The sequence below is a fragment of the Macaca nemestrina genome, chromosome 5, assembly GCF_043159975.1.
Source record: "Macaca nemestrina isolate mMacNem1 chromosome 5, mMacNem.hap1, whole genome shotgun sequence".
Classification (NCBI taxonomy): Eukaryota; Metazoa; Chordata; class Mammalia; order Primates; family Cercopithecidae; genus Macaca; species Macaca nemestrina.
This window is the reverse complement of record NC_092129.1, coordinates 101,102,993-101,115,756: the sequence shown is the minus strand read 5'-3', so window position 1 is coordinate 101,115,756 and position 12,764 is coordinate 101,102,993. Positions and strand designations below refer to the sequence as shown.

At 39.2% G+C, this 12,764-nt stretch overlaps 1 long non-coding RNA gene across 2 annotated transcripts in view; it reads right to left on the bottom strand.

Annotated features, from left to right (window-relative positions):
- Positions 1 to 3,395: 3,395 nt before the first annotated feature.
- Positions 3,396 to 12,764, bottom strand: part of LOC139363159 (uncharacterized) — a 146,370-nt gene continuing 137,001 nt past the window's right edge. For both annotated transcript variants that reach the window (XR_011623090.1, XR_011623089.1), the window contains exon 3: positions 3,396 to 4,637. This is a non-coding gene — a long non-coding RNA (uncharacterized lncRNA). The remainder of the gene's footprint in view (positions 4,638 to 12,764) is intronic.

Here is a 12,764-nt window from a genome sequence, read left to right as displayed (position 1 = left end):
ACAAGATTATACAAATGACTAAAGCTAACCCTTTATCCATACATTCCAATGAAAAAACAACACTTTAGTGAGTGTGGCATTTTTTTCTACACAATATGTATTGTCTTTAAAGATACATTTCAATCTTATTTCCATTATCAGCTTCTAATACTTGTGAATGTATGTGTGTTTGTGTGTGTGTGTGTGTGTAATGACTACTATGGTGAGTCATTTTCAAGACAGCATTTTAGCTGAGTGGTTGAGAGCTTGTATGCTGGTATCAGACCTGGTTCTAATTCAGTCTTGGTAAGTGACCAGCTGTTGACTTTGGGGCAAGTTACCCAATGCATTTGAAACTGTTAAGTGGAAATAAAAATACAAAAGTCAGAGATTTATTGTGAGGATTACAAGAGGCAATGAATTATTAACTTTTTTTGTTTTATTTTGTTTTGTTTTGTTTTAGAAGGAGTCTCGCTCTGTTGCCAGGCTGGAGTGCAGTGGTGCGATCTCGGCTCACTGCAACCTCCGACTCCCTGGTTCAAGCAATTCTCCTGCCTCAGCCTCCTGAGTAGCTGGGATTACAGGCACCCACCACTGTGCCCAGCTAATGTTGTATTTTTAGTAGAGATGGGGTTTCACCATGTTAGCCAGGATGGTCTTGATCTCCTGACCTCGTGATCCACCCGCCTCGGCCTCCCAAAGTGCTGAGATTACCGGCTTGAGCCACCACGCCCAGCCCTAATATTTTTGTATAACCCTAATCTACCTGTTTGATAAGTTGGCATTTTTATACCTTATATTTGGTTAAGTGAAAATGCCCCTGCTAGATGTTTTCTCACATCACTTACTTGGAGTTGGTGAGGTTGTTGAGGGCTTTTAGTTTAGACAGCATCTATCCTTATTTTCTCGAATATTTACCCAACCCCAAATTTCTATCAACAGTTTGGAGATGATGCCAAATATTAAGGACATTGATTTCATTAAAGCCACTCCAGCCACATTTAATCTCCACACTAACTGCACGTGCTAAACCCTGTCTGTGGTTCTTCATGAAACAAGTATAAAACTATTGCTGTGGTTATCTGCTTCCTGTAGCACCATTTCTTCTGTCCTGTCAGATTTCTCTTCTTTGGAATATAATTGACTCCATGAACCACACAGCCATAAAATAAACAAACTTATCACCAAGCCTCCCCACCAAAAAAAAAAAAAAAAAAAAAAAAAAAAAGGCAACACTTTCATTATGCAGGAAGAAGTTAAACTGAAACTAAAATATTCAGTAAGAGGTCATTTTCCACACACTTGGGATATTCTAAAGGAAATGCCACTCTAACCTTAGCTGTCAACACATCAACAAAACTGTTCCCAAACTCTAAGATAGTTTTCTCTGGCCCTCTGGAGGACACTTAGAAATCAAACTTTGTTCCGTGTCAGTTTCCTTGCACCCCTTGCCCCATATTTAGGATTTCTGTGTTTGACACTCTGATTTGTTTGTCTCTTTCAATTGGGATCTTCATCTCTTGGCTTACATCTCTCTACCCCAAACATGAAGTCCAGAAGTTTTCCCCTAACTACAGCCAACATCCTCAATCATTGTTTCCTTGTCCCAGGTTGAGCTCATCTTTTTCTTTAGGATTTGAAACAGTAAATTTCCAATTTAGAAGTGGACAAATAAAACACAAGTATTGAAGCAGGGTTCAGATTACTGACCTGATAATAATGACAATAAAATTAACCAACAATAAAGTTTAATTGACTGAACACCTAATGTGCCACCAGGTACTTCAGAGAGATGAGATTTAAGAGCCACAGCAACCCACTAAGTCAAGACATTGGGGCTCAGAGGGATTACTAACCTTCCCAAGATCCCACAGGTAGTAAGCAACAGGTCAGCATTCCAAGTCAGGACTGTCTGATTCAAGAGCCTGTATTTTTAAATTATTCATCACCACACTTGGTTTCTCAGACTTGTTAGGAAAACTAGGGCTTCCCACAGGACAAACTAACAAGACAAGTCACGTAACAACTCACATACCCAATCTTTAGTTTATGAAACAAGAAATGTGAGACAATGTCAAATTGGGGCCCTTTTACTTGAGGTCAGTGAACTCCATCCTAGAATCTCATTCTCTTCATACATATTCCAACACTTGCTACAGTGTCTGGTAACTGCAGACTTTGTGCTATATGTCTCCTCCTCCCAACCAGTTTGTGAGCTCCGCATAGGGCAAGAACCATTCTGACTTTTCTGTGCACCTGAGCACTCTGTGGACCTTAGCAGCAGTTCTGATACACATTTATTGATTAATCCAAATTGAGTCTAGGATTTGGGATTATGACATCTCTTTCCTGATTCCTCTCTGACTCTTATCTGTTCATATTACTTCTTTATGTTTCTATTCTTTTTTCCCTCCATTGTGTATTTTTTTTTTGCAGTTGTTCTTATCAGTTGGGATAAGATAAAAGCAATCCAAGAAAAGTAGTCCCTTTCCACTAAAAAAAGGAATCTGAGTCATGAAACCAGAGGCCTCCAGCTTCAAGACTGTACAAATAAATAATCCCTCCTTCAATCTAAGGTATATAGAGAATTAAAGGAAAAATTGAAAACACTTCAAAATATGCACTCAATTTCAATAATAAAATTCCAAAATGTGGAAACCCAGGGATGAGGGGATAAAGAAAGGTTTCAGCTCAAGCACCAGCATTCTGTAATTAGTGCCTGCTGAGTGGTTTGAGTTGAGAAAGACTCTGACGCTAATCTAGAGCCAGTGAGAAACAATGCTAAGATTGATTAGAAGATGGGAGATGGACCAACAGATGTCTTCTATTAGCCATTCTTGGGGTAACATATAGTAAAATAATATAAGCTAACTCTTGTGCAATTTCAGATTTTTTAAGTATTGGTTGAAAGGAAATAATCAGGATTATAGACATGCCTGTGTGTACAGAGAGATGTTACAATCCATCACTTTCTACTGTTGTTTGATTGCTGCATTCCGCTATATGTAACTATATTTTATGTTCTTCATTGTTTGTAATCAAAATCAAAAGTCCAGAAATAACGGGTATGGAGAAATACAGAATTTCTAGAAACGACCATTTATTGATAGTTACAATCAATATGAAAGGCAGCTAGTATTCCAAATCATCAGAGGCGACCCACAATAGGAGAAGGCAGCTGAGGGTAGAGCAGCTCCCTGACTAGGAGTAATGAAAACTAGAACACGTGGGAGGGTACTCACGTTTCTAGCAAGTGGCCATAGTAATAGCAGTAACAATATATAGTAGCTGCTCTTACTTTTGACTATTTACATTATTCCAGGCCTTGATCGAAGCACTTCACCTACATTATCACCATAAAAATATTCCTAAAAGTTGAGGCAAAGAAACTTGCCCAAGGTTAAAGAATTAGCCACATTTCAAAACAAAGTCTATTTAACACACCACACTGCATTTTGTACCAAATTATTTAATGGCTGACATAGAAAGGGTCAAATCATGAAAATGACCTGGAACAGCCGGTGGATATGAGTAATTAAATGACATAAATAAAGGTTGATTCTTTGTTGTGATTTTAAGTGACCTTAGTACTTAGAAGTCTTTTATTTAAAAGTATTTTCCATTTTTTCATGACTTATGTTTTTTTGAATTTACCAGTTCTATTCTTGGCTATTAAAATCTACTGATAAGCATTTTTAGAGTAGATGAGTCCTTCATGCTGTTTGTTGACTACCATACTGAGCATATCAGATAGGATTCTGGTAGCAAGTGACCACACATCCCATTCAAACAACCTTAAGCAAGAAAAGATGGTTTATTGGCTGATATAACAAAGAAGACCAGCTCATATTGCTTGATTTGGGTTTCAAACAATGTCATCGGGACCAGTTTCTCACTTCTCATTCCCCAGCGCTGCACCCTTGGATTCAGCCTCCAAGTGGATGGAAGACATCCACAGTAGTTCTCCCTCCTCTCTTCACAAAGTCAGGCTTCAGGAGGAGAGCATCTGTGTGTCTCCCAGGAGCTCCATGAAAGGTCTCATAGAGTTCATTGACTCTTTTAGGATCACATGCTGTCCTTGAAGCAACCCTTGTGGCTGAGGGGCTGTGAAGAGTTGACCGACTTAGGTGTAGGACCTCCGCTCAAGTGGGGCCAGCACCACTTAAGCTGCACAGGCAAGCAGAGGGCAAAGGATGACTGCCCAGAGGGAATTTGTGGCAGTGCAGGTACAGAAGAAAAGTTTACAGATAGCAGAAGTCAGGATCTATGTGATAAAACCAACAAAGAGGAGCCCGAACAATCTCTTCATGGCAGTTCTCACAAGTAAAGTCATAGTAGTACCTAGGAGGAATTTCAATGTCTCCCCAGTACAACCACAGAAACTTTATGGCGGGAACATCATGATTAAAATCAGTGTATGTTGCCTCACTGAGATGTACTCCCCAGGATCCCACCAGGAAAGAAGAATTTCTCCTTTAATGAACATGAATTACAGGTCTCAGAAATGTGCCGCAATTCCAGAGAGAAGCTCTAATCCCAAAATGAAGAACGCTGTTGTTTTAGGCCAGCAGGAGGAAACTGGACACTGGGAGTTATCGCTGAAATATGTATTGTGGCCTTAGTGAGCCAGTCACATGAACTTTTATGCTGTCTTCTCACTAAAAAACAAAACAAAACATAAAAACAGAAATCTGTTGAAACAATTTCCAGGAGAGAAAAAATGCAGCCAGAAACTCAGGAGGCAAGGTTTAGGGAAAGGTTCATTAATCCTAAACCTGAAAGCAAAAAGTCACAATTCTCTTCTACTGAAGTCTGCTGTTGTCAAAATGACAACAGAAGTGGGTGGGAGATTTTCCCTATTAAGGGAAAAACAGTCTAAGATAGCAATGAACAGAGCTGGTGATCCTAACGGTCACCAATTTAACCAATTCGGAAAAGTTTTATAAAATACCTATCAGTTCCCTTGATATAAAAGGGAGGTTATAATTTTAAGAAATAGACATTCCTGTGATCCTCACATGGGCTATTGGTCACTTACTAAAGAAAACAGCAGGGCCAGGCGTGGTGGCTCACACCTATAATCCCAGCACTTTGGGAGGTCAAGGCAGGTGGATCACCTGAGGTTAGGAGTTTGAGACCAGCCTAACCAACATGATGAAACCCTGACTCTACTAAAAAATATAAAAATTAGCCGGGCATGGTGGTGGATGCCTGTAATCCCAGCTACTCGGGAAGCTGAGGTAGGAGAATTGCTTGAACCTGGGAGTTGGAGGTTGCAGTTAGCCAAGAACATCCCATTGCACTCCAGCCTGGGCAACAGAGCAAGACTCCTCAAAAAGAAAGAAAAGAAAAGAAAAGAAAAGAAAAGAAAAGAAAAGAAAAGAAAAGAAAAGAAAAGAAAAAAGAAAAGAAAAGAAAGAGAAGAGAAGGGAAGGAAGGAAGGAAGGAAGGAAGGAAGGAAGGAAGGAAGGAAGGAAAAGAAAAAGAAAGAAAGAAGAAAGAGAAAGAAAGAAAAGAAAGAAAAGAAAAGAAAAAAGAAAAGAAAAGAAAAAAGAAAAGAAAAGAACAGAAAAAAGAAAGGAAGGAAGAAAAGGAAAAAAAGCAGCAGAACAGCATGGGTGCAATGATCTCTGAATGGGACACGAGTGCTTAACAGGCTAAGATTTAAAGGTAAGGGCAGAGAAATTCCTATGGATGTGGTAGCAAGGAAGGGAACCAGAAGCAATTGCAGTTCTTAAGACAGGAAAATATCCATAGGTGAAAAGCAAAAGGTTTCGTTTTTCTTCTATTGAGATCCTAGGAGAAAAGAAACACAAAAGAAAATTCAACAGCTATATCTCTAATCACCTTAGGCAAACAACTGGTCTATCCATATCTCAATTGTTTCATCCATTTAAAGTAGATTCAAACTTTCTTCTGAGAAGGAAGCCCTGCATCTTTTATGATTGAAAAATCTTGAGTTACAAGTCTATTTGTCATCCACATTACTCAAATGATTTTGGTCAGATTTGGGAGACACTTACAAGATATTTGTTTTTCTAGTAATCCTTTTATGTTTAATAATAAATACTTGATTATGAGATTTTGAAGTTTGTTTCTGAAACTAAGGGAAAGATGAGGATAAGGAAGGCAGTAGAAATAACACCAAGGAAAGAAACTAATAAACATTCTGACACTTGTTTTGTAACCCCAGAAATGTTGGAGCTTTTGTTTACCAGATGACTGTCAGGAGAATCCAATAAAAACATTTGCAAATAAATCTGTACCCTGGAACAGTATTAATAGAAACACAAGCTGTGCACACTGCTATAAAGCAAATCATATCAGCAGGGCCTCATGGGTCTTGTACCAGAGACAGAGGAATCCGGTCCACTCACGTTGCTTATCAGGAGATGCTGGGGCTCCCTCTACACCTAGGGGGCGTCTCTCTACATTTTGTTGTAGAAAACAAAGTTCAAAAGACTCTAGAGGCAACAAAAATAACAGCTGAACAATTAAACTAAAGTCATGAATGCATCTTCTCTTCAATGAAAAGGACAGATAATTCATTTGAATTACCAAATTTTAACAAGGTATTATTTGCCATGGTTGAGGAGGCAATCTGACTTTAAAATCATTATAGGTCTTTAAAGAAATACAGTGTTATTCTCCAGAATATGGATAAAATAAAAGCAAATTATGTATCAGAATGGGGATTGGCAGTCTTGCCAAAGTCAGGGGGAAAGTCTCTCTCCAGCTCCCTGAGGGTGGGAGAGTGCTTCCCAGCAGGAGGGAGGGGACAGGCTTCGGCTACCTTCATACCCTGTTGAGTGGCTGCTATTTTAGCCAAGTGGGACTCCAATGCTGCTGTGGGAGAAATGCCCCAATCTCCAGCTCTGGCATGTCTTATGTACACGAAGCAGGCATTTCCACACCTTCTGTATGGCCCTGACCAAGTGTGGAACCCTCCAACTCAAAGGGCCTTGAGCTGCACTAACAAAAGAAAGGAATAATTCATTGGTGCCTTTAGTGTTGGTATTCAGAGCCCAAAGCACACTCCAAAATCAATTTTTTTGGTCATCCTATTAAGCAGAAAGAATACACCTCACCTTGCTTAGGATAACAGTGTGCTTAACAGATATATTTTTAATACTCAGACTTGACACCTTCTGGTTTAAAAATGAGTGGACTCTGGATAAATGAAGTTTAACATAATCAGTGAAAGTGCTCATATTATCTAAATGCTTGACTTACAAGAAGTTACATAGAATTAAAATACTATTAGTGGTAATATGTAAGAGATGCTATAGCTACTCATTGATGAAATATTAAAGATTTTTAAGTCCTCATGTTTATAAAAAAGTAAATTCAGTTTTGAAGAGATTTTGATCAAATGATAACAATTTTGAAACTGTAATTAGAGCTCTCAGGTAGAAGATTGGGGTAAACGTATCACATTCAGACCTGATTTTCAGGGTAACTAAAATGAGCACTGAACACAGAACCCTGCCAGGCACATCAACCACAGACCCATCCCTGGTAGCATTTTATACCAAAGCAACCAACACAAATCACCCTAGCCAGACATGTCAGCATCTTTGTTTCTCAGAAATGAATTTTGTATCAGTCTAACAAAAGCACCTTTTACATTATAGATGGACTTCAAAAGGAAAATATGAAAGTTTATTGAACTTTATTCATGCACATTCATCCAACAAATATTTATTGAAGCTCTTAGACCCTTTTGTGGCAGGGGACGGGGGGACACAAAGCTACATGAGACAATGCCTATATGCCAGGAGCTCACAATATTGAAGGGCAGGGATACATGTGTGCTAGCCCCCTCCGCTCCCCTCTCCAACCTTCCTCCTCACTTAGATCAATGCCCCAGGTCACTCAGTCTTCCCTAGGGCTCTGTGGGACAGGCACAGGATGGACAAAGTGTACTTTGGTGGGAAGGATGAAGGGATTACTATGCAAGCTCCTTCTTTTCTCCTTTGTCCCATTTGGGGTTGGATGGTTCATCTCTATGGAAGTTACCTTTACCTACAAGGGACTAAGAGTACCTTTGCCTGCTCAGGCCATGGAAGAGAACGATGTCTTCAGGAAAGCAGGTAAAACCCTCCATAACCTGAGGCCCCAATCCCATCTCTCCAGCCTTAAATCTTACTCCGTTTCCATTATATCCACTCACTCCTTTCTGAATGCACTGCAGTTTGCTTTCATTCAAGCTATGTCCTACTGATCCATTCCTACTTGTCTAAGTCTCATTCATCTTTTCTTTTTTTTTTTTTTTTTTTTTTTGCTGGAATTTCTTTTTTTTTTTTTTAATTTATTTATTATTATTATACTTTAAGTTGTAGGGTACATGTGCATAATGTGCAGGTTTGTTACATATGTATACTTGTGCCATGTTGGTGTGCTGCACCCATCAACTCGTCATTTACATCAGGTATAACTCCCAATGCAATCCCTCCCCCCTCCCCCCTCCCCATGATAGGCCCCGGTGTGTGATGTTCCCCTTCCTGAGTCCAAGTGATGTCATTGTTCAGTTCCTACCTATGAGTGAGAACATGCGGTGTTTGGTTTTCTGTTCTTGTGATAGTTTGCTAAGAATGATGGTTTCCAGCTGCATCCATGTCCCTACAAAGGACACAAACTCATCCTTTTTTATGGCTGCATAGTATTCCATGGTGTATATGTGCCACATTTTCTTAATCCAATCTGTCACTGATGGACATTTGGGTTGATTCCAAGTCTTTGCTATTGTGAATAGTGCTGCAGTAAACATACATGTGCATGTGTCTTTATAGCAGCATAATTTATAATCCTTTCGGTATATACCCAGTAATGGGATGGCTGGGTCATATGGTACATCTAGTTCTAGATCCTTGAGGAATCGCCATACTGTTTTCCATAATGGTTGAACTAGTTTACAATCCCACCAACAGTGTAAAAGCGTTCCTATTTCTCCACATCCTCTCCAGCACCTGTTGTTTCCTGACTTTTTAATGATCGCCATTCTAACTGGTGTGAGATGGTATCTCATTGTGGTTTTGATTTGCATTTCTCTGATGGCCAGTGATGATGAGCATTTTTTCATGTGTCTGTTGGCTGTATGAATGTCTTCTTTTGAGAAATGTCTGTTCATATCCTTTGCCCACTTTTTGATGGGGTTGTTTGTTTTTTTCTTGTAAATTTGTTTGAGTTCTTTGTAGGTTCTGGATATTAGCCCTTTGTCAGATGTGTAGATTGCAAAAATTTTCTCCCATTCTGTAGGTTGCCTGTTCACTCTGATGGTAGTTTCTTTTGCTGTGCAGAAGCTCTTTAGTTTAATTAGATCCCATTTGTCAATTTTGGCTTTTGCTGCTGTTGCTTTTGGTGTTTTAGACATGAAGTCTTTGCCCATGCCTATGTCCTGAATGGTACTACCTAGGTTTTCCTCTAGGATTTTTATGGTATTAGGTCTAACATTTAAGTCTCTAATCCATCTTGAATTAATTTTCGTATAAGGAGTAAGGAAAGGATCCAGTTTCAGCTTTCTACTTATGGCTAGTCAATTTTCCCAGCACCATTTATTAAATAGGGAATCCTTTCCCCATTTCTTATTTCTCTCAGGTTTGTCAAAGATCAGATGGCTGTAGATGTGTGGTATTATTTCTGAGGACTCTGTTCTGTTCCATTGGTCTATATCTCTGTTTTGGTACCAGTACCATGCTGTTTTGGTTACTGTAGCCTTGTAGTATAGTTTGAAGTCAGGTAGCGTGATGCCTCCAGCTTTGTTCTTTTGAATTAGGATTGTCTTGGAGATGCAGGCTCTTTTTTGGTTCCATATGAACTTTAAAGCAGTTTTTTCCAATTCTGTGAAGAAACTCATTGGTAGCTTGATGGGGATGGCATTGAATCTATAAATTACCTTGGGCAGTATGGCCATTTTCACGATATTGATTCTTCCTATCCATGAGCATGGTATGTTCTTCCATTTGTTTGTGTCCTCTTTTATTTCACTGAGCAGTGGTTTGTAGTTCTCCTTGAAGAGGTCCTTTACTTCCCTTGGAAGTTGGATTCCTAGGTATTTTATTCTCTTTGAAGCAATTGTGAATGGAACTTCATTCCTGATTTGGCTCTCTGTTTGTCTGTTACTGGTGTATAAGAATGCTTGTGATTTTTGCACATTAATTTTGTATCCTGAGACTTTGCTGAAGTTGCTTATCAGCTGAAGGAGATTTTGGGCTGAGACAATGGGGTTTTCTAAATATACAATCATGTCATCTGCAAACAGGGACAATTTGACTTCTTCTTTTCCTAACTGAATACCCTTGATTTCTTTCTCTTGCCTGATTGCCCTAGCCAGAACTTCCAACACTATGTTGAATAGGAGTGGTGAGAGAGGGCATCCCTGTCTTGTGCCAGTTTTCAAAGGGAATTTTTCCAGTTTTTGCCCATTCAGTATGATATTGGCTGTGGGTTTGTCATAAATAGCTGTTATTATTTTGAGGTACGTTCCATCAATACCGAATTTATTGAGCGTTTTTAGCATGAAGGGCTGTTGAATTTTGTCAAAAGCCTTTTCTGCATCTATTGAGATAATCATGTGGTTCTTGTCTTTGGTTCTGTTTATATGCTGGATTATGTTTATTGATTTGTGAATGTTGAACCAGCCTTGCATCCCAGGGATGAAGCCCACTTGATCATGATGGATAAGCTTTTTGATGTGTTGCTGAATCCGGTTTGCCAGTATTTTATTGAGGATTTTTGCATTGATGTTCATCAGGGATATTGGTCTAAAATTCTCTTTTTTTGTTGTGTCTCTGCCAGGCTTTGGTATCAGGATGATGTTGGCCTCATAAAATGAGTTAGGGAGGATTCCCTCTTTTTCTATTGATTGGAATAGTTTCAGAAGGAATGGTACCAACTCCTCCTTGTACCTCTGGTAGAATTCAGCTGTGAATCCATCTGGTCCTGGACTTTTTTTGGTTGGTAGGCTATTAATTATTGCCTCAATTTCAGAGCCTGCTATTGGTCTATTCAGGGATTCAACTTCTTCCTGGTTTAGTCTTGGAAGAGTGTAAGTGTCCAGGAAATTATCCATTTCTTCTAGATTTTCCAGTTTATTTGCATAGAGGTGTTTATAGTATTCTCTGATGGTAGTTTGTATTTCTGTGGGGTCGGTGGTGATATCCCCTTTATCATTTTTAATTGCGTCGATTTGATTCTTCTCTCTTTTCTTCTTTATTAGTCTTGCTAGTGGTCTGTCAATTTTGTTGATCTTTTCAAAAAACCAACTCCTGGATTCATTGATTTTTTGGAGGGTTTTTTGTGTCTCTATCTCCTTCAGTTCTGCTCTGATCTTAGTTATTTCTTGCCTTCTGCTAGCTTTCGAATGTGTTTGCTCTTGCTTCTCTAGTTCTTTTAATTGCGATGTTAGAGTGTCAATTTTAGATCTTTCCTGCTTTCTCTTGTGGGCGTTTAGTGCTATAAATTTCCCTCTACACACTGCTTTAAATGTGTCCCAGAGATTCTGGTATGTTGTATCTTTGTTCTCATTGGTTTCAAAAAACATCTTTATTTCTGCCTTCATTTCGTTATGTACCCAGTAGTCATTCAGGAGCAGGTTGTTCAGTTTCCATGTAGTTGAGCGGTTTTGATTGAGTTTCTTAGTCCTGAGTTCTAGTTTGATTGCACTGTGGTCTGAGAGACAGTTTGTTATAATTTCTGTTCTTGTACATTTGCTGAGGAGTGCTTTACTTCCAATTACGTGGTCAATTTTGGAGTAAGTACGATGTGGTGCTGAGAAGAATGTATATTCTGTTGATTTGGAGTGGAGAGTTCTATAGATGTCTATTAGGTCTGCTTGCTGCAGAGATGAGTTCAATTCCTGGATATCCTTGTTAACTTTCTGTCTCGATCTGTCTAATGTTGACAGTGGAGTGTTGAAGTCTCCCATTATTATTGTATGGGAGTCTAAGTCTCTTTGTAAGTCTCTAAGGACTTGCTTGATGAATCTGGGTGCTCCTGTATTGGCTGCATATATATTTAGGATAGTTAGCTCTTCCTGTTGAATTGATCCCTTTACCATTATGTAATGGCCTTCTTTGTCTCTTTTGATCTTTGATGGTTTAAAGTCTGTTTTATCAGAGACTAGTATTGCAACCCCCGCTTTTTTATGTTCTCCATTTGCTTGGTAAATCTTCCTCCATCCCTTTATTTTGAGCCTATGTATGTCTCTGCGTGTGAGATGGGTCTCCTGAATACAGCAGACTGATGGGTCTTGACTCTTTATCCAGTTTGCCAGTCTGTGTCTTTTAATTGGAGCATTTAGTCCATTTACATTTAACGTTAAGATTGTTATGTGTGAACTTGATCCTGCCATTATATTAACTGGTTATTTTGCTCATTAGTTGATGCAGTTTCTTCCTAGCCTCGATGGTCTTTACATTTTGGCATGTTTTTGCAATGGCTGGTACCGGTTGTTCCTTTCCATGTTTAGTGCTTCCTTCAGGGTCTCTTGTAAGGCAGGCCTAGTGGTGACAAAAATCTCTAAGCATTTGCTTATCTGTAAAGGATTGTATTTCTCTTTCACTTATGAAACTTAGTTTGGCTGGATATGAAATTCTGGGTTGAAAATTCTTTTCTTTAAGAATGTTGAATATTGGCCCCCACTCTCTTCCGGCTTGTAGAGTTTCTGCCGAGAGATCTGCTGTTAGTCTGATGGGCTTCCCTTTGTGGGTAACCCGACCTTTCTCTCTGGCTGCCCTTAAGATTTTTTCCTTCATTTCAACTTTGGTGAATCTGGCAATTATGTG